This window comes from Talpa europaea (assembly GCF_964194135.1).
Source record: "Talpa europaea genome assembly, chromosome: 8".
In the NCBI taxonomy this organism is placed as follows: domain Eukaryota; kingdom Metazoa; phylum Chordata; class Mammalia; order Eulipotyphla; family Talpidae; genus Talpa; species Talpa europaea.
This window is the reverse complement of record NC_140075.1, coordinates 42,222,031-42,241,328: the sequence shown is the minus strand read 5'-3', so window position 1 is coordinate 42,241,328 and position 19,298 is coordinate 42,222,031. Positions and strand designations below refer to the sequence as shown.

At 36.7% G+C, this 19,298-nt stretch overlaps 1 protein-coding gene and 1 pseudogene across 2 annotated transcripts in view; one reads left to right on the top strand and one right to left on the bottom strand.

Annotated features, from left to right (window-relative positions):
- The window catches only part of UNC13C (unc-13 homolog C), a gene marked incomplete at both ends in the record, with an annotated part of 463,147 nt that overhangs the window by 430,357 nt on the left and 13,492 nt on the right, over positions 1-19,298 (bottom strand). The window lies entirely within an intron of this gene.
- LOC311176085 (60 kDa heat shock protein, mitochondrial-like) lies at positions 16,739-19,224 on the top strand (annotated as a pseudogene). The gene is made up of 2 exons: positions 16,739-17,000; positions 17,807-19,224. The product of its transcript is annotated as a 60 kDa heat shock protein, mitochondrial-like (transcript).

Sequence of the window (19,298 nt, the reverse complement as noted above, 5' to 3'; positions counted from 1 at the left end):
AATTGAAGCACCAAATAAATCTCTGTCATCAATACAACATTAACACTTGTATGTTATATAAAGAATAGATCAAAAGGAGGAAAAAAACAATGAAATCTCAAGAAATAGATTTCTCCAAAGGTAAACACTCACCAATTTTTAGTTAAATGAGTAGTTTGGTAAAACTTTACTGGAAAAATGACAGAAAAGAAAATAGCACAAAATATAATAAAGTTGGTAACTAAAAGCAGGAAATACACTTTTTAAGAAACCCAAATATGCAAAAATGTGATTTTTCCTATAGTATGTTGATTTTAAAGTATGAATGAGTTGTTTTAAACAATTTAGAAGTGAGTCTTAAGTATTCTGTTGTGAAATTAATCATATAGTATCATGTTTTAATAAATATAATCAAATCAGTTCATTTTCATAAAACAACATGAACAAGATTACAATGTAATATGTAACCTAAGTTCAACCCTAAAATAATTCCTGTTTATCTGTAGACTGTAATTATAAATTAAGAAAATAAATAAAATAAGCAAGCAACCTTGATTAAACAATGCTGGCCACAGCTGGTTCAGCGGTTGCAATAGTTGATCCAACTCATTGGGAACAGACACCGTGAACATTAAGGAAAAGAAAAATCAATAGTACAAAAGTCAATTGAGTTTATGTTTATCCTTTTTCAAGAGCAAACAAGCTAACTAAAAGCCGAAAAATTAGTATCTTGGTGAAAATCTATTTGGGCTATCTTCTACATAGCAGAGAACAGACAAACTAAATATTTGAGCTAACTAACTAATATTGTGATGTACCTTTATGACTGAAAATAATTTATAGTATATTGTAAAACTGGCAAAGAAAATGGAGTGATCCAATTTCTTCTCTTATTCAAATTACCTAAGAAATGGCAGGCTAATTTGGACATAAAATCTGACTTAGAATTTATTTCCTAATATGCATTTTTAAGAAGATACAGAAAAACCAACCAATTAATGATGAAAATAAAATACAGAGGCCTCTGTGGTAGCCCAAGGGCTCTATGAAGCTATCTGCAGCCTCTGCAGCATGAGTCAATCCCCGGCCAGGGAGGTGACCCACATGGCACAGCAGACCTCTCCTGTTTTGCCCGCTGCTCCCCTCAGCAGTGTATTTCACTCAGTCACCCTGTTCTGCTTCCTACTCTGTCTCTGGTGAATCCTCTCACACCCCACACCTCAGGCCTGTACCCCAGCTCTTGTATGCATAAATAAATAAATCTTTGATTTTTGAGGAAAATATCATGAATACATGATAAAAATAAAATATTAAGAAATTACCATATAAATACAGTTCATGGATATCAAACAGCTAATGCAAGAAAGTATTTGCCCCAAATACCACAAATAAATAACATTTCTATGCAATCCAATAGGAAAATGTAAGGAGAACACAAAATCCTCAAGAGAAAAATATAAATGCCAGCTATAAAGAGAATTATTCAATTTCTCCAAGAGGAAACTTCAAAATTCAATAAGGCAAAAGCAAAGCACCATTTATTTACTTATCAATTTCAAAAGGTCTCAGTATGATAGTTAACAATTATACAGTGCTTATTATAAACCAGTTATACATCTTTGTGCTAATTTATCCCTGATAGCTGCTTATTAGGTAAACAATAACATTTTCATTGTTACTCTTTTTTTTTTTAAAGATTTATTTATTTATTTATTTATTTATTTATTTATTTATTTATTTATTTATACAAGCACTGGGTACAGTCAGAAGTGCGGGAGGGTAAGAGGATTCACCTGAGCCAGAGCAGAGAACAGAACAGGCAGACTGACGAAATACACTGCTGAGGGGAGCAGCGGGTGCAGCAGGAGAGGTCTGCACGCCATGTGGGACCCTCACCAGCGGCCAGGGATTGAACCGGCACTGCAGAGGCTGTGGGCAGCTTTGCAGCCCAGCGCTCAACTGCTGTGCCACCAGGGGAGGCCCCCTTGTTACTCTTTAACAGATGAAGAAAATGAGACACAGGTAAGTGAAATAACTTAGAAGTCACATAAGTCTGAAGTCAGAGAATTGGCCTTCAGTTCCTATCAGTTTATCTCTACACATTTACTCTTATTCCCTATGTTTTGTAGCTTCAGGTTGATGGAAAGGATATAGTGATTTCAGAATATTCATTCACTGCCTATTAGAGGTATTTGGAGATTTAATTTTTGGAAGACTCTTTCATGTATATCTATCAATAGTCTTAACTTGAATAACTTTGAGTCTTCGTCTCAGCATTTTGGCTTCTAGGAATGTAGTCTAAAGAAATAATAATTAAAATAAAACAGACTGATGCAAAGACAGTCTCTTAAGAGCATTATATATAAAATCACCAAAGGAAAGTAGAAAAACATATGAAATTCCAAATGTCATAAGAACATTTAAATGAATCATAATCTATGTAAAAAATGGAATATTTTTGGTCAGTAAGAAATGTTTATGAAGAGCATCCATGATATAATGCTAAACAAAATTCAGAATACAAAATTGCATTTATATTAGCTTATATTTTAAAATGCAGAAATTTATTCATTCAACAAGTAAGCAAGCCAGATGGTGCTCTGATGGTGCTAATTTTCTATTGGAGAAGGAAAACAATTAACATAGTAAGTAAATGGATTATACCATGAATTAGATGGATAAGTACAAGTGAAAAAAGGGAGGAGAAAATGATGGGAATTGGGAATTCTAGGTTGGCGTGTGCCGGTTATAAAATTAAATAGAAGAAAGCCTCACTAAGATAGTATAATTTCTGCTTAGAGGACTTGGAGAACTTAGTTACTTTAATACCTGGGGAAAGGCATTTCAAGCTGAGAGAACAGGTAGAGCAAAGGCTCAGTAGCAGATGTTGCTGCTACCCTACCAATGTGCTGGAGTGCACCTCTACCTGCACACCTGGAGACTAGTGTGTTAATACCTGTGACTCACACATACTCATTTTCGGCCCTGGGACACATTCAGACAGTATGTGAGGCAATTTGAGAATTTATGTTTCTGAAATTGGTTCTAAAACAATGAGAGTCAAAGAACTGATGAATAAAATCCCTAGCTTCTGCCTGTTGGTGGGATAGTTCTGAGGCATGTTCTACATTATCTCCTAAGAGAGTGTTTCTCAAACATCAGTCAGTACGTATGAATCATCTGGAGTCTCTATTCAAACGCAGATTCAAGTACCAGGTGACCAAAGCAGCAGCATCACAGACCATATCTTCAAAAGTGAGGTCCCAGAGTTCTTTAGAGGGACTGGGCCCCCTAAACACAGAGGTAACACATGCTTTATGGCTTCCTTCCAAATCCTAACTCATTTATTCCCTCCCACACAGTGTTAACCTGGCATCATTATTATAATAAGCTCGTTACATTCACCTTGTCTTAGAATCTGCTAAGACAAGTCAATACCATAATCTGAGGCAAGAGTATGCATGAACTAGAGGGACACAAGGAAGCCATTGTAGCTGGAGCAAAACAAGTGAGTTCAGTAGCAGGAAAAGGAACAGCATTTCAGAAGGGCACGGGGGAAGATGATATAGGTATTCGGAAAAAGAGTTGGAGAGTAATCGGGAGATGATGATATATTGTAGATGCCAGGATTTTGACTTTTACTAAAGTTAAATGGGTGTCCATTATGAAGTTTTTAATCAGAGGATGCCATGATGATAAACTCTAATGTTAACAGCTTCACACTAGTTTCTGGCAAAAATGAAGGGCAGAAGCAATGAGGAAATCGGTTCAGAGGCCACTGCAGGAACCCAGGTAAGGATAATAGACATATATGGCGGGGGAAAGACAGTGGGCATATGAAAAGAAGGCAGGTTCTGGGCATTCTTGTGAAGCAGTCAAGTAAACAGTTGGATCATAACTGGTCTAGAGTTTAGGAAAGAGATCCTATGGTGGTGGATACAGAAGTTGTTGTCATCACCATATACATGGCATTTAAAATCACTGGACTGAATGAGATCATTTACAAACCAAGTGTAAATAGAAAAAGGAAAAGGAAAAGTCCAAGAACTGAGCCCTGGGACTTTTTATTTATTTAGGAATGTTGGAAGGCAGCATGATTAAAGTCAGTAGCAGTAATAACTGTGTGGAGGGACTCTGGGTGGTGGTTATTTTACATGACTGTCATTAGCTTGACTTCAGGGCTTTGTCTATGGCTCCAAAGACCTGAGGGACATGCAGCATCTAAAGCTATGTCATTCTATCTTTTTGTTGCTCTGCCAATCGGAATAACAGGAATACAGAATTTCAACAACATAAATCAGGCAATACAATTAAATGAGATTTCAAAATTATTACATATGTGTGTGAAATATCTAAAGCATAGAAAGAAACTGTATTTTGAACCAGATGGGATAACACTGAAGCATATGAAGAGACCTCAAATAAATGCAAAACCTAACCAGGCTGTGAGGAGAATTACAGTCTCAATAGAAGTGGGCATAAAATGTTACATAACAACAGTCTGAACCCAGGAAAGGACAATGTCTTCTACAGGGCTTGAAGTCCTGTTTTTATAGCATGTCTAAAAACCAGGTCAATTTACAGGTAAGTGGAAAAGGGGGGGGGGTCTCAAATACTCCAGCCAGGTCCAAAATCTTCCATTGATTTGTAATCTGAAGGGGCCTTAAACATAAATGCTTAAAACTTAAAGAGGATAAATCAAACCCATAACTTCAAGCAACAGCATTAAATTTAAGAAAATGGTTTCTATAAAAATGGAAACAACTATATTTGGGAAAGTGTTAGAAGTACTAAGGACAATTTAATTTATCAAGTTAACGTATAAGCCTTAGGATTCCAAATTTAAACAAAACTAATTGATTATTGATTTTGGGATTGTGATATTATTCAAAAATGATTTAGTAAAGTTTTCTAAAAGAATAGTGCCATTTAAGAAAACCTGATCTTTACAAGTATAATTTATCATATATTAAATAATTGCTTAGATGGATTTTATCAGTCAGTCAAAGTGCTAAATAAGAAGTTAAACATTTTAATGTATAAATGTAGTTTAATAAATTGAATATTGTATAGATAACATCATTTCTGAATACAGCATAATATTAATTCAAAATATTTTTTATTTTAACAAGTGTCTTTAAAATATTACATCTAGGGCCTCCCCGGTGGCACAGAGTTTGAGAACTGGGTTGCAAAGCTGCCCACAGCCTCTGCAGCACTGGTTCGATCCCCGGCTGCTCCCTGGCCACCGGTGGAGGGTCCCACATGGTACGCAGACCTCTCCTGCCACCCACTGCTCCCCTCAGCAGTGTACTTCAGTTCCTCTGCCTGCTCTGATCCCCGCTCTGGCTCTGGTGAATTCTCTCACCCTCCCGTGCTTCTGACTGTACCCAGTGCTTGTATAAATAAATAAAAATAAATCTTTAAAAAAAATAAAACAATAAAATATTACATCTATAAATACAATAAAATACACAAGTTTACATCTATAAATACAATAAAATACACAAGTTGAACTTAAAAGTATATGAAAAAAACATGTTTAAAAAATATAACTAATAAATATTAATTTTAAAACCATATATGTACAATTAATTTTCTAGTTCAAAAGTTGTCCAAAGACACCAATAATGGCTCACTTTTATACTCCCTGCTTGTTGGTAAAAAAATAGAAGTTCTTTTGCATTTGTCAATTTTCATAAACATACATGAGTTTTATTTGGAAAAATATAGGGCACAAAAAAAGCTTGAGTTAACCAATACGCTGATTGGACTCCCAAAAATACTTTTTCAAGCAGTATTTTGTGATATATAAAAAAAAAAAGAATAGAATGGAAAACTTCCAAAGTTCTTTTTCCTTCGAAAAAGACTGTGAATTTCTATGACTATGAATTAGGCAAGCTTCCAATGTCTTAGTTGAGAGGACCCTGGGTACAGTAAGGAGAATCAGTAAGCTAACGAAACTAACATCTTCCTTTGCTTAAGTCACCAGAAGCAGGCAGCTGCCCACATGAAGGGCAGAACTGCCAAGAAATCGTTCCCTATATGGCAGTTAAGTGTGGTTTATTTTAAATTGTTGGGCTCCCAAATAACCTAGCAGTAAAAGGAGTCCTGTTCTGGGTACTCTCTGTGCTTTCCAGTTAAAAGTGTTTCTGAGCTTCGGAAGGGAATTATGCTAAGCAAAATAAGTCAGAAGGAGAAAGACAAAAAACAGATGATTGCACTCATGTGTGGAATATAAAGAAACAAAACAGAGGGACAGACAAAACTAAACCTAATAAACCCTAGAAATCTGATGGTAGAATTGAGGACAGAGAGATGATGTCAAAGGGGAAGGATTACTGGTGCTTGGTGGTAGGTGTTTGTAACATTCATCTGAAGAAGTATGAATCTATACCCCTAAATCACATATAGTGTTGTAACCGATATTACCTGGATAAAAAAAAATGCAATTTTAATAAAAAGAAAAAATGGGAAGCATTTCAACAGAAAAGGAGATAAAGACATCTGAATTGAGTACACACAAAAAAAATCCACAGACAAAACATCTAAAGACAAGTTTAAATTCTCTAGTAGTCTGAAATATAAACTATGTGTATTAACAATGTTATAATATTTTACCTATTTTAGATTAACAAACTAAAAAGACCTTCGGTGCCTATTATCGGAGTACAGGTGGGAAAGGTGAAATACAAGTGTTACACTATTAACTGCTAGTGAAATGTAAGTGTTACACCATTTTGGAAGGCAATCTGGCAATAATAAATAGAAACAGAATATACAGCACATGAACACTTAGGTATACACATATAAATATAAGCCATTATCTAGCAAATCCACCTGGAATCTTTCCCATAGCAATAAAACATCAAACTATGGAGACATGTTAAAAAATATTTAACATTGCTGTTAGTAGCAAAAACTGGCAGCAAAGTGAATTTTCATGAAAAATAAAAGAAGCATATAAATTATGGTGTCTGCATGCCATAAGAATATTTGGCCATTGAAAACAATGAGTTAAATCTATATCTGTTGTCTCTGACATACTTAGTGTTGTGATAAAAATGAAATTCAGGAAACAGTGAAAGAAAAGCCATAATTGTCCAATTATAGGGACTATTCCTAGGATTTCATCTTTAAATGTTCTAACACTATTCACTTAGCACTCAGAAATAATTTGAGTAGTAGGTTTTGTTGGGAATGAATACAAGACTGAGGTAGGTAGAGACAAGTGCTCTGAGAAAGTGCTTTTACTTGGAGCCAAACCTCTCAACTTGCAACTTAACTTGCAAGGCCCTAGCATGACAATAATTCTTTGTAACCTCAAGTTCCAGGTGGCCAGCCTATAAAATTGCTGAACTATTATGATTAAACCTGCTTTTTAAGACAGAGGAATTTATGTCCACATCTTTATTTTTTCTCTCTTGCTGGCAGTCAATGACTTCCTCTAACAATATAAACCTTTTTTCTCTCTTTCTGGCAGTCAATGACTTCCTCTAACAATATAAACCATGTAAACATTCTCTTGGATTTACATGTTTCCTCTATATGAAACCTCTCTGTGAGTTGCTCGGCTTTCTGGAATCATGTCCTGCACTCTCTCTGCTTCTGGCATCTTGCTCTCTCATCCATTCTCATTTGTTTGGCTGACAGCTTGGATGATGAAAACCTTCTCATCACCTGCAGAAATCAGCTTCCACATTCCCCTCTGAGTGATGAGGCACACAGGCATTTCTCTGCAAATCAAGTCAGAGCTCAAGCCACCACCCTAACGACAATGTGCATGCATTCAGCAATAGGTTTCAGATGTAAAATGGTTGGAATAAGAGCACTGGAATCTGAAGGGAGGTGTCTTTCAACTGGAGATACCGAGTTCCTATGAAGTCAGTGGGTTAACTAATGGTAAGTGGTTTTTTTTTTTTTTTTTTTTTTTTTTGCTGGGTGTCTATATTCTCACTATCATCACTGAGACATTACGGTTTGTATTTATCCTGCAAATAATGTATGCTTGTGACAAAAACAGAAAAGATCAGGAATATATTACATAAATAGTGTTGCATAGCCTATGCTGTCCTACATCTTAGATTTTTTTTTTTTTTAAAACTTACTATCTCTGAGGCATGTTGATATATCACTCTTTATAATGACAACAAAGTATACCACTGTCTGGATACATTATACCTTTTAAAGGTCTCCTTTCATGAATGTATAAGTTGTATACTGGGTTTCATATGACGATTCTGAGATGAGAAGACTTACACATGCATATGTGAAATATCATTCATGAAAGAAGAAAGTGTATGTTTATTTAAAACTTTGGCAGATACTGAAAAATTGTCCTTGAAACCCAAGACACCAATTTATACATTCCCAGGGGACATTTTGAAGAATTTGTTCCAGATTTCTAAGACACAGAAAATTGCAGGTTGTGTGAGTGAGATGAATTGATAAATTCTGTCCCTGCTCTCTCACTCAGGTCTCCCTACCAGTTTCAAATTCTTTTATGATACGCACAGCCAACTTGTACTCAACCTGGGAAGGAGATTTTGAAGTCATTTTCTAAGGAAGAAAGCCTCTGTAGTTAACATTAACTTTGAAAGCATCTTAAATAGATTATAAAGTGCAAAGTGTCCAGTTTTGTGAGAGCAAATTTGTACAATGATAACTGAAAAGTTACAAATTGAACAATAATGTGCAATACAAATCAAGTAAGTGAAAAGTAGAATTTCATATTCTTAAAAATAAGTGATTTTCAGTTCAAGGAACTACTGGAACTATAACAGAAATCAAGAATTTAGAATTACAGAAGAAAACATATTATTCTACTTCCCATATTTGTATTTTTGTATTTATATATGCATGGTGTTATATATTTTAATATGTACATTTGTATTAATCTACAGCTGTCTGAAAAAAAAAAAAAAAACAGAAAATCATTTGAAAATGGTCCAAATGAATGTGTCCATTAGAATGGGACAAATTACAGAGTTGTGTCCTGGGTTAAGGAAACAAAAAAGGAGTGGTAAAGTCCCCAGAGATTAGATACAGAGGTAAACGGTTACTATGTGGAAACCATAATGGGGCCTAATGACAAAGGGGAGAAAAGAGTGTACCCAAAATCCCCTGAGAACTGCTAATGGTGACTGATAGAAAGAAGTGTGAACCAGAGAGACAAGGTCAGGGTTAAGACATTGAGGAAAATAGTAAGAAGAGACACCTTGACCTCATTTAACTTCTGCTAGGTAACCTCCTACAAATCTGGCCAGAAGCCTGCTGCCAACGGAGACTGAATGAAAGAGGCAGGGGTCAGCCTCCTGGGACAGCAAGCAAGTTAGAGAAGCCATTGAGGAGCAAAAGCTCATTGAATACACTGGGAAGATGACTCACTGTCATCACTGTCACTAAGTCTGTCTGTCTGTCTGTCTCTCTCTCTTCCTCCCTTCTCCTTACCCCTTCTCTCTCACCCTATTTCTCCCCAAGGAGTTCTGCAAATTCAATGACCTATGATGACACTGCACTGTATACAATAGAGGATTTCACTAGAGAGCTCATGTTTTTCCTACCCCACAAAAATGAACAGTAAAAAGACATATATCACAAGGTTTCATTGTGAGAGTTTTCATGAAGTTAGCACTTAGATAAGCTTCCTAAAGGTGCTAATGCCCTCTTCAATTACTCAATATGTTGCCCTAAAACAATTATCAAAGCATGTTATGTATGGGTTTTAGTTTTTGACATTTTGAAACAAGGTGGTAGGATTAGATTGGAAGTTCTTCAACCTGGCTAGTCTTCAGAAACTTAGAGAATCTACTGAAAATACATATTTCTAAGTCCTTCTTTGGACTCACTAAATTGGAATCCTCAGAAGTGGAAACCTAAAACTTTTGTAGATAAAATTCACACACATGATACCAGCATGGTTCCAGTCTTGGGAACAACTGTACTCAGAAAATCAAGGATGTGGTAAGAAGGCAGCAAAGATGTCTCCTTTATATATTCACAACCTAATTACAACTAGATAAGGACAACAATTCTTGAAAGATAAATGGCTAACTATTGCATACAACAGAACATTTTCATCATGGAAAATGGATAGGATAAACTGTAATTAAAGTGTGTTTGGGGTGATACCACATGAGAGAGAGGAGTGACCTCTGCTGTAGGATCCCCATCCATATGTGTACTTAAGGGACTTAAAAAATGGTTATTGTACTGGAGAAGAAGATGTAAGGGTGGTGATAGTGATTTGAGCCTGAGGCTGCCAAATTAAAATCACTGGAGCCCAAACTGGAAGCACAGAGAGGCGGATCAGATAACCTGTGTCTTCTCATATCAGAGATTACCATTTTTCAGCTTGAGGATGTAGTATGTAAAAACACCTGATATATGCCACCACCCCCCCAACCCAGAACCAAAACTAAGACAACTGAATGTTCTCATTAAGCAGAGTTCAAGGCAACTGGATCTTAACAACAGGACCAAGATCCCTACTTCCCCCAAACAGGCAAAGGTTATATGTTCTAAGTCAAAGAAAATAATTCCCTACATGTGACCCTGTCCCAACTACAATCCTCATGCTGTGCTACATCTATTTATTAGTTAGTCACAGTGTAGTGGTTGAGACTGGAATGAAACTATACAAGACATTTTTGGCCAAGGGATTGGCCTAGAATTCCCACCATACAACTTGAACTCCTGACACTCACTGAGATGACCATTCAGTGCCCTACTTTCCTGGTTCTTTTCTATTATCTCTTACCAGCATCAGTGCCCCAGCCACCCAAGAATGTACAAAAGCATCACTATATAAAATAATATACAAATAAAGATTCTGTGTTAAAAAAAAGAAAAACCCAAAGATTATTCTTATCTTCTTGTAGGAGGAGTATAAAGCCAAGTTATCATGATTAGCAAAGGAAAACCACTATTTCAGGCCATAGAAATTAAAAATTAACAGCATATCACTAATAGTGGAGCGATTTATCCATTTGTTCTATCTTAATGAATAATTTCCATATAGTTGTGTATAGTAATCTTATGATCATTCTTATTTCTGTGCCATCTGTAGTGATTTCTTCTCTTTCATTGTGATTCTGTTTATTAATGTTTTCTCTCTTTTTATTTTTGTTAGCCTAGCTAGAAGTTTATCTAATTTTTTTTCTCTTAAGAATCAGCACCTAGTTTAATTGAATTGTTGTCTAATCTTTTACATCTCTATGTCATTTATTGCCACTTTTTATTATTTCCTTCTTTACAATAATTTTGAGTCTTGTTTGTTCCTCTTTTTCAAGTTGCTTTAGGTATGATATTAGATTATTTGGAATTTTTCTTGATATTTAATGAGGGCTTGTATTGCAATTATCTTCCCAATTAAGATCAACATAATCTACTATGATTAACATTTTCTACCAAGACTAACTCTGAAAGAAACAGAAGAATTAGTACCTTCCTAGTAGCAAAGGGGTTCAAAGACTCAGTGTTATCAAGCTATCACCAGCCACTGTGGCACAAGTGAGATCCCTGGCCAGGGAACTAATCCACGTGGTGGAGCAGACCTCTCCTGTCTCACCCACTGCTCCCTACAGCAGTGTTTCAGTAGATCCACCTGTTCTGTTCCCCGCTCTGTGTCTGGTTAATCCTCTCACCCCCTATACCTCTGGCCTACACCCCAGCTCTTATCTGCATAAATAAAATAAATCTTTAAAAATAAAAAAAGGAACATAAGAATTGAACAAACTGATCACAAGCATGGAAATTGAAACAGAAATAAAAAAATCTTCTGAAAAACAAAAGCCCAGGACCAGATGGAGTTACAAATGAATTTTATAAAATTTTTAAAGAACTTAAAAAGCTAAAGAAAATATCCATGATGCATTCCAAGATAGCAACAATAAAGATGCATAAATACATATACATACATACACACATATGCACATACACAATGGAATACTACTCAGCTATAAAGAAAAAAATGAGCTGCCATTTGCAGCAACATATGTAGAACTGAGAGAAGATGCTAAACGATCTAAGTAAGAAAAAAAAAAGACAAATACCAGAAGGTCTCACTTATATTGCTATGCAGACTGTAGAGAAACTTAACAGGAGATAAGCCAAAACCAAAACAATAATCTCTGATGGCAAAACTGAGGCAACCAGAGAAAGAAAGTAGGTGGTGGAGAAGAAGTGAGGGAGGGAAGGGGCCCAACAGAACATGGAGGAGAATTGTTGGGCCTCTCGAGGTGGGCAGGGTATGAAAGCACAAATTTGTAGAAGTTTAAACCTCAAACCCCCAGAGCAGATACAAAGATGTAAACCAACCTTATTTAAATAAACAGAATTTGGAAAAATATATAAATTTGGATACCTTGTGTTTGTTCTAAAGGGAGCATAACAACTCTAAATTCTTCAAACTGAAGAAATCATTCCCCAGTGCAGCTGAGAAGCCCAAGAGGATGGGCAAGTTTTCTCTGAAGAGTTGGCTTCTCGGCTGGTCCAAGTGTTCTTCATTTTCATTCAGTCTTATAATCAAAGGAGCGTTTTCTTATCAATCTTGACATGGAAAAGACTTCCTTCTTCACCCACTGCTTTTCCTTCTAAATCATTTATACTCATACTGAACAATGCCAGAGAAATCGAAACCACCCTCAAAATCAAATTATAGTAATAAATGAATACACTCATAATTCAATAACACCATTCAACACAAAGCAACTCTCTGACCCTGAACTGTATTTCAGATTTCCTCCTATAATTTTTCTCTGTCTTTAAGATATATGGAGTCATGTCTTTTCCATAAGAAAATAAAATAGTTCTAATTAATACATCACAGTTTAAGCAGTTTGTAGAAAATCAAGTCACTTAAGCAGCCTACCATAAGGATCAAGCACCCATGTTAATAATTCAGTAATAGTACAAAATGCACAACAAAATGCATCAGTGATATTCAAAAATTGATTTTGCTTGAGAGTTGATTTTAATAATACTATGATCATGATAAACAGATAACACACTGTGTTTATGGCTAATTTTCTGCTGCCAGATCAAAGTTTTCCTGTATTTGATCCTTGTTTCTGGAGTGTCTTAAAAGGATCAGCTAAAACCATTGCTAGCTACCTGTATGGTTAGAACACTATGCAAGCATTCACAGTCATGCAGGCAAACAAACACACTTATGTCCCTTCCCAAATATTTGGAGAGAAATAATGCTCTGCTTCTTTCCATTTCTATCAGTCCTAACTCCACATAAAAATATAAAAAGTCCAAACTCATCAAAGATGATTTCATTCAAGCCTAGTCTCGTGTACGTTTGATTGCTAAAATGCTATGATTTCCAGACAACTGGGTAAGCGTTGCTAAATGCAGCCTTGCCAATACTTGCAACTACCTGCTTGCCAATACTTAAAGTACCTCTATCAGCAGGAAAACCTGTCATTGTACAATGGAAGAGAAAGTGCATAAAAATGCAAACATCCCCAAGAGATGCAGCTTATTAAATGAAATCAATGACAATAAATATCAGATTGATTCTACACAACAGTGTTGGTAAGGACAGGGGAAGGATGAAGAACAGATACTTAAAAATCAGAAGGCACAGAATTGCAAGCTCAGAAGACCGAAGGTAGGGCAGGGCTAGAGAAAAGAGGATAAGAGAAACCCCATGGATTTCTATATAATTGTACCCTGATGCTTTTCTAAATATACAGAAGTGTTTTTGCTCACTCAATATAGTCACTAATAATTTCTAACCCAATTAACCTCACTATTTGAGATCATTTCTAAGGCCTTTCAAACCTAAGCATTTTAAATGCAATTAATTATGCTTTTTTCCACAAATCCCTTCGTATTGTTCACAAGCACTTATATAATAATTAAGAGTGGATATTCCAACCCTGGCTCTGGTTAAGATGAATCAGCTAATGGTAACAATGACCCTAATGGTCTAAGTCTTCACTAGCCCACAGTAAAATGGAGATAACAGTTATGATCTCAGTCCTCAGTTTGGGTTCCAGGACAAGCTGTGGTCTAGGACAGCTGCAGTGGAAATCAGAGGAAGATGCAAGGATGACATCAAGTTCCAGAGATGTCGCTGCCTCTCCAGGGTACATGGACAGTCATGTAAAGTTCTCTCCTCTGTCATGTAGTTTGGATGGAATAAATCTTAGTTGTTATAGTGAATGGGATCATTCCTTTTTATTTTCTAGGAATATTAGAAGTAATAATTAATAGCTAGAATTTAAATAATTAATAATTGATAGCAACTGCCAATGGTTATCCAGTTATTCAATTATCCTTCCTGTGTCTGCTAATTATAATGTTCTTCGCAGTATACATTCATGTTAGTTGCTAATAATTTTAATAAAATTATGACTAACACTTGATTATAAGCCCCAAACATCTCTCACAATAGTTAACTTAAAAGTAATTTTCGGGCCTCCCCAGGGGCACAGCGGGTTGAGAGCAGTGCTGTGGGGCTGTCTACAGCCTCTGCAGTGCAGGTTCAATGCCCGGCCAGCTGAGGAGCTACCCACATGGCGAGGCAGGCCTTCTCCTGTCTCTCCCGCTGCTCCCTTCAGCAGTGTTTTCAGTCCGTCTGCCTGTTCTGCTCCCCACTCTGTCTCTGGTGGATTCTCTCACCTTCTCACATCTCTGGCCTATACCTCAGTTCTTGTATAAATAAATAAATCTTTAAAAAAAAAAGGTAATTTTAAACTGACCTGAACTGTGCATATGTCTATGAATGCAAGAATCCATGTCTTCACATTTTGTGTTTTCTCTCTTCCCAGGGTCCTCATCTTGATTTCATCCCACTTCTAGCACTCAGTAAATGTTGCTGGACTCACTTGCTTTGCCATGTTGATATGGCCCCAAGGCAAAGCAGTTAACAAGCCAGAGAGTTCAGTCAGTTACATGTTTTTATGTTTCATGAAAACATCAATAAGTGTAACTACTAATACTATGCTGTGGAACTTGTACCAAGCTGCCTGAGCCTGGAGTAAACTTTCCAGGATTCAAACCACAAAAATAATCATATAATTGATCACTTCTCAAAATGCATTTTGTATGGTTATCATAGGTTAGTTAAGAAATGCAATAGCTATAAGAAAATAACTACCATTTGGCTTCTAGGCTTCTTAGCATAATTTTCACAAATAGTTTAAGATCAAGGAAAAAGTCTTGATGCTTTTTGGGTAAGTTGAGTCTCTACTGATTACTTACCAGTTCAATTGAAAACCTATCTTACTTTTATTTATTGATTGATTTTGTTTTTATCAGAGATGCTATTATTATCTGCATTTTATAAGTGAGGAATCTGAGCCAAAGAGAAATTAAGCGTCTTGCTTAAGTTTACACAATGTGTAGGCTGACTCTACAGGTCACTTCCTTAATCAAGATGCCTCACTGCTAGTCACTGGTGGGCACTGTAGACATGCCTAGGGCACAAAGCACAACCTTGACTCTTAGGAGTCTACAGCCTTGTGAGAGAGGCAGCAAGAAAACACCAGCAACAATGCATGTGTCTCTGGGTGCAAAGAGGTGAGAGACTGAGGGGGTGCAAAGAGGTGAGAGACCAGGGAGCTCAGGGTAAAGAGACAGGAAGGTTAGTTAGGAAGTTCTAATAATAGTTCAGGAAGAGATCATGGTTGCTGAAACTAGGGTAGAGACAATGTAGATTGAGAGAATTTACTGTACTTGAGGGATAATTAGGAGGTAAACTTGTTAAGGGCTTATTAAAATGAATGATTCAGAGATGATGAATATACTACAAATAACAAAATTTACTTTGGCTAATAAAAGGAGAGAAGCATTTTATTTGTTAGAACATAGAATCAAGTGGCTGTCTGAAAACCAGGTTCAGATACAGGAGTAGAGGTGACATAGAGCCTGATCACAGTTACGTTGGTCAGTTCACCACTACTGACATCGCAACTGTGAGCAACTGCAAGCACTCTGATTTTATGCAGAGTGCGAATGTGCAATTTCTAAGATCTTACATCACTCCTTCCAATTTCAAAGTCCTAGGAAAAAGGTTCTAATTGGCCAAGACTAATTCATAGGCTCGAGCCATGGCTTCTAGGGGTGAGGATAAGGAACTCAGAGCTCCCTTCAACTTCTGTAGTAGGACAGAGGTCACTGCTTTCTTCCAAGAGCCCAAATACTCGGGACACCAGTAAGAAAGGACTTCAGAGGCTAGGTGGCCACAAGAGATAAATGTCCACTCCAGAGTGGCAAGGAAGTAGACAAGGAGGATGATTCTGATTTGAACAAATAGGGGGATGGTGGTCCCATTAATTAAGAGACCCAGGAGAAGAAAGCAGGGTTAGGAAATAGAGAAAGTTTGAAGCCTATGGGATATCCTACTTGACAATTCTTAAAAATCATTATGGCAACCCCTTCAATGACTTTCCATGGACACTACACACACACACACACACACACACACACACGCACGCACACACACACAATCTCTAAGTGATCCGTAAGACTCAGGAAAATCTGGCATCTAATTATTGCATCAGATTTGTTTCACAGTATTCTCTGCTTTGTTGATGTACTTGATCAAATCTGACTTTCTTTAAATTTCTCAAGTAAGTCAAGCCATGTTTGTGTTCTTATCCACGGTCTATCCCAGTAAATGTATTTTTCTCTTCCTGGAATAATCATCTTCCTTTCCCTTGAGCTGGTTCAGACACCCTGTCCCTCACTCACCTGCCTCCTCACCCACATGCCCTGTCAACATCCCAAAGAAATTCTTGAATAACCTGCAGTCCTTTATCAGATTATGCCAGTGTCCTGGGCACTGGCTCCTCATCTCACTGGGACATATGCCAAAGATGTAACATTTGGTGCAGATGTCTGGGCCTTAATGCTTCAAGGGGTAGATCTTTAGCTGTTGCTGTGGTGATTACTATGTGGCCAAATGGAAGAACCATGATTACGGAAGAGAATTGGGGAAGTTCCAAAGTAACAAAAGACAGTGTGACTGTTGCAAAGCCCCTTGACTTAAAAAATGAATTAAAAATGTTTGCACCAAAATGGCCAACAGGCATATGAAAAAATGTTCAACATCACTTGTAATCAGGGAAATGCAAATCAAAACTACCATGAGATACCATCTTACACCAATGAGAATGGCACATATTAAAAAACTAGCAACAACAAATGTTGGTGAGGGTGTGGAGAAAAAGGAACTCTCCTGCACTGTTGGTGGGAGTGCAAACTGGTCCAACCACTATGGAGAGCTGTGTGGAGATTTCTGGACCTACTAAACATAGAGCTTCCATATGATCCAGCAATTCCACTCCTAGTATTTACCCAAAGGACTCAGAAACATCAATTCCAAAGAGCACCTGCACCCCTATGTTTATAGCAGCACTGTATGTTTATAGCAGATAAGCTTTGGAAACAACCCAAATGCCCAAAAATAGATGACTGGATCAAGAAGATGTGGTACATATATATCATGGAATATTACTCAGCATTCAAAAAAGATAAACACATGCAATTTGCAGCAACATGGATGGCGCTGGAAGGGATCATGCTCAGCGAAATAAGCCAAAAAGAAAAAGAAAAATACCAGATGGTCTCACTCATAGAAGGAATCTAGAAAACTTAAATAAGGGACCAGGAAAATGAATAACTATAAGAAAGTGAAAATCAAAATCAACAAAAAATTATGAACCAGAGACACTCTATGGGGGGTAGGGGGCGGGAGGGAAGGGATTGGGGTCAAAATAAGGGGGTTGCAATTGTATGGGGAATATAAAAATAAAATTTATCATTAAAAATTAAATAAATAAATATATATGTGCAAATAAAAAAAAAATGTTTGCACCAAACTTGTTCGAGATGATTCTAATAGCACAAATGAAAAGCTGGGGCTGGTAATACTACTGCCACTGTACTACTGCCAAGGAAGGCTTTGAGAAGATTAGCAAAAGTGTTAATCCAGTAGAAATAAGTAGAGGTGTGATATTGGCAGTAGATGCTGCAATTGCTGAATTTAAGTAATTACAACTTGTGACAATACCTGAAGAAATTGCTCAGGTTTCTATAATCTCTGCAAATGGAGAAAAAGAAATTATCAACATTATTGTGGATGCAATGAAAATAGTTGCAAGAAAGGGTATCACCAAGTTAAAGGATAGAAAAACACAATAGTGAATTAGAAATTATTGAAGGCATGAAGTTTGATTGAGGTCATATTTCTCCATTCTTTATTAATAATCAAAGGCCAGAAATGTGAATTCTAAGACGCTTATGTTCCAGTGAATGTAAAGAAAATTTTTAGTGTTCAGTGCATTGGATGTGCTCTTGAAATTATCAATGCTCAATGTAAATCTTTGGTCAAAATTTCTGAGGCTGTTGATAGAGAAGTTTTGACTATGCCTGTTTTGAAGCTAAAAGTTGGTCTTCAAGTTCCAGATTTTGATGACAATAGAAAAGAAATGGCTGAAAGATATGGGTATTGCTACTAATAGTGCAGTATTTGGAAAAAAAGATTGACAAAATCTTAGAGATGTTCAACCTCATGTCTTAGAAAGGACTGGAGAAGTCATTGTGACCAAAGATGATATCAGGCTCTTGAAAGGAAAAGGTGACAAAGCTCAAACTGAAAAATGTATTCAACACATCATCAAGCAGTAAGATATCAAAACTAGTCAATATAAAAAGGAAAAACTAAACAAACATTTGGCAAAACTCTCAAATGGTATAGTTGTGCTGAAGGTGAGTGAGAAAAGTGATATTGAAATGAATGAAGAGAAAGATGAGTTACAGATGCCCTCAATGCTATACCAGTTGCTGTCAAAGAAAGCATGTGTTTGGGAGGATGTTGTGCTCCGCTTAAGTGCATTCCAGCCTTGGACTCATTAACTTCAGTTAATGAAGATCACAAAATTGGTATAGAAATTATTAAAAGAACACTCAAAACTCCTACAATGCCTGTTGTGAAGAATAGGGGCTCCTATTCTTCAAGTGTTGAAGAATCACTAGTTGAGAAACTTTTGGAGAGCTCCTCAGAAGTTGGTTATGATGCTTCAGTTGAAGATTTTGTGAATATGGTGGAAAAAGGAATCATTAATCCAACCATGGTTGTTAAAACTGCTGTACTGGATGCTGCTGGGGGTAGCCTCTTTGTTAACTACAGCAGATGTTGTAGTTACAGAAATCCCTAAAGAAGAGAAAGACCCTGGAATGGGCAGAACATGTAGAATGAGAATTAGCATGTTCGAATCCCTAGAATAGAGATTTACCATTATTGATGAGCACTGAGAGGAAGCTCAGAGCAGAGGTCCTCATCTGTAACTTCAGAGAAGTCA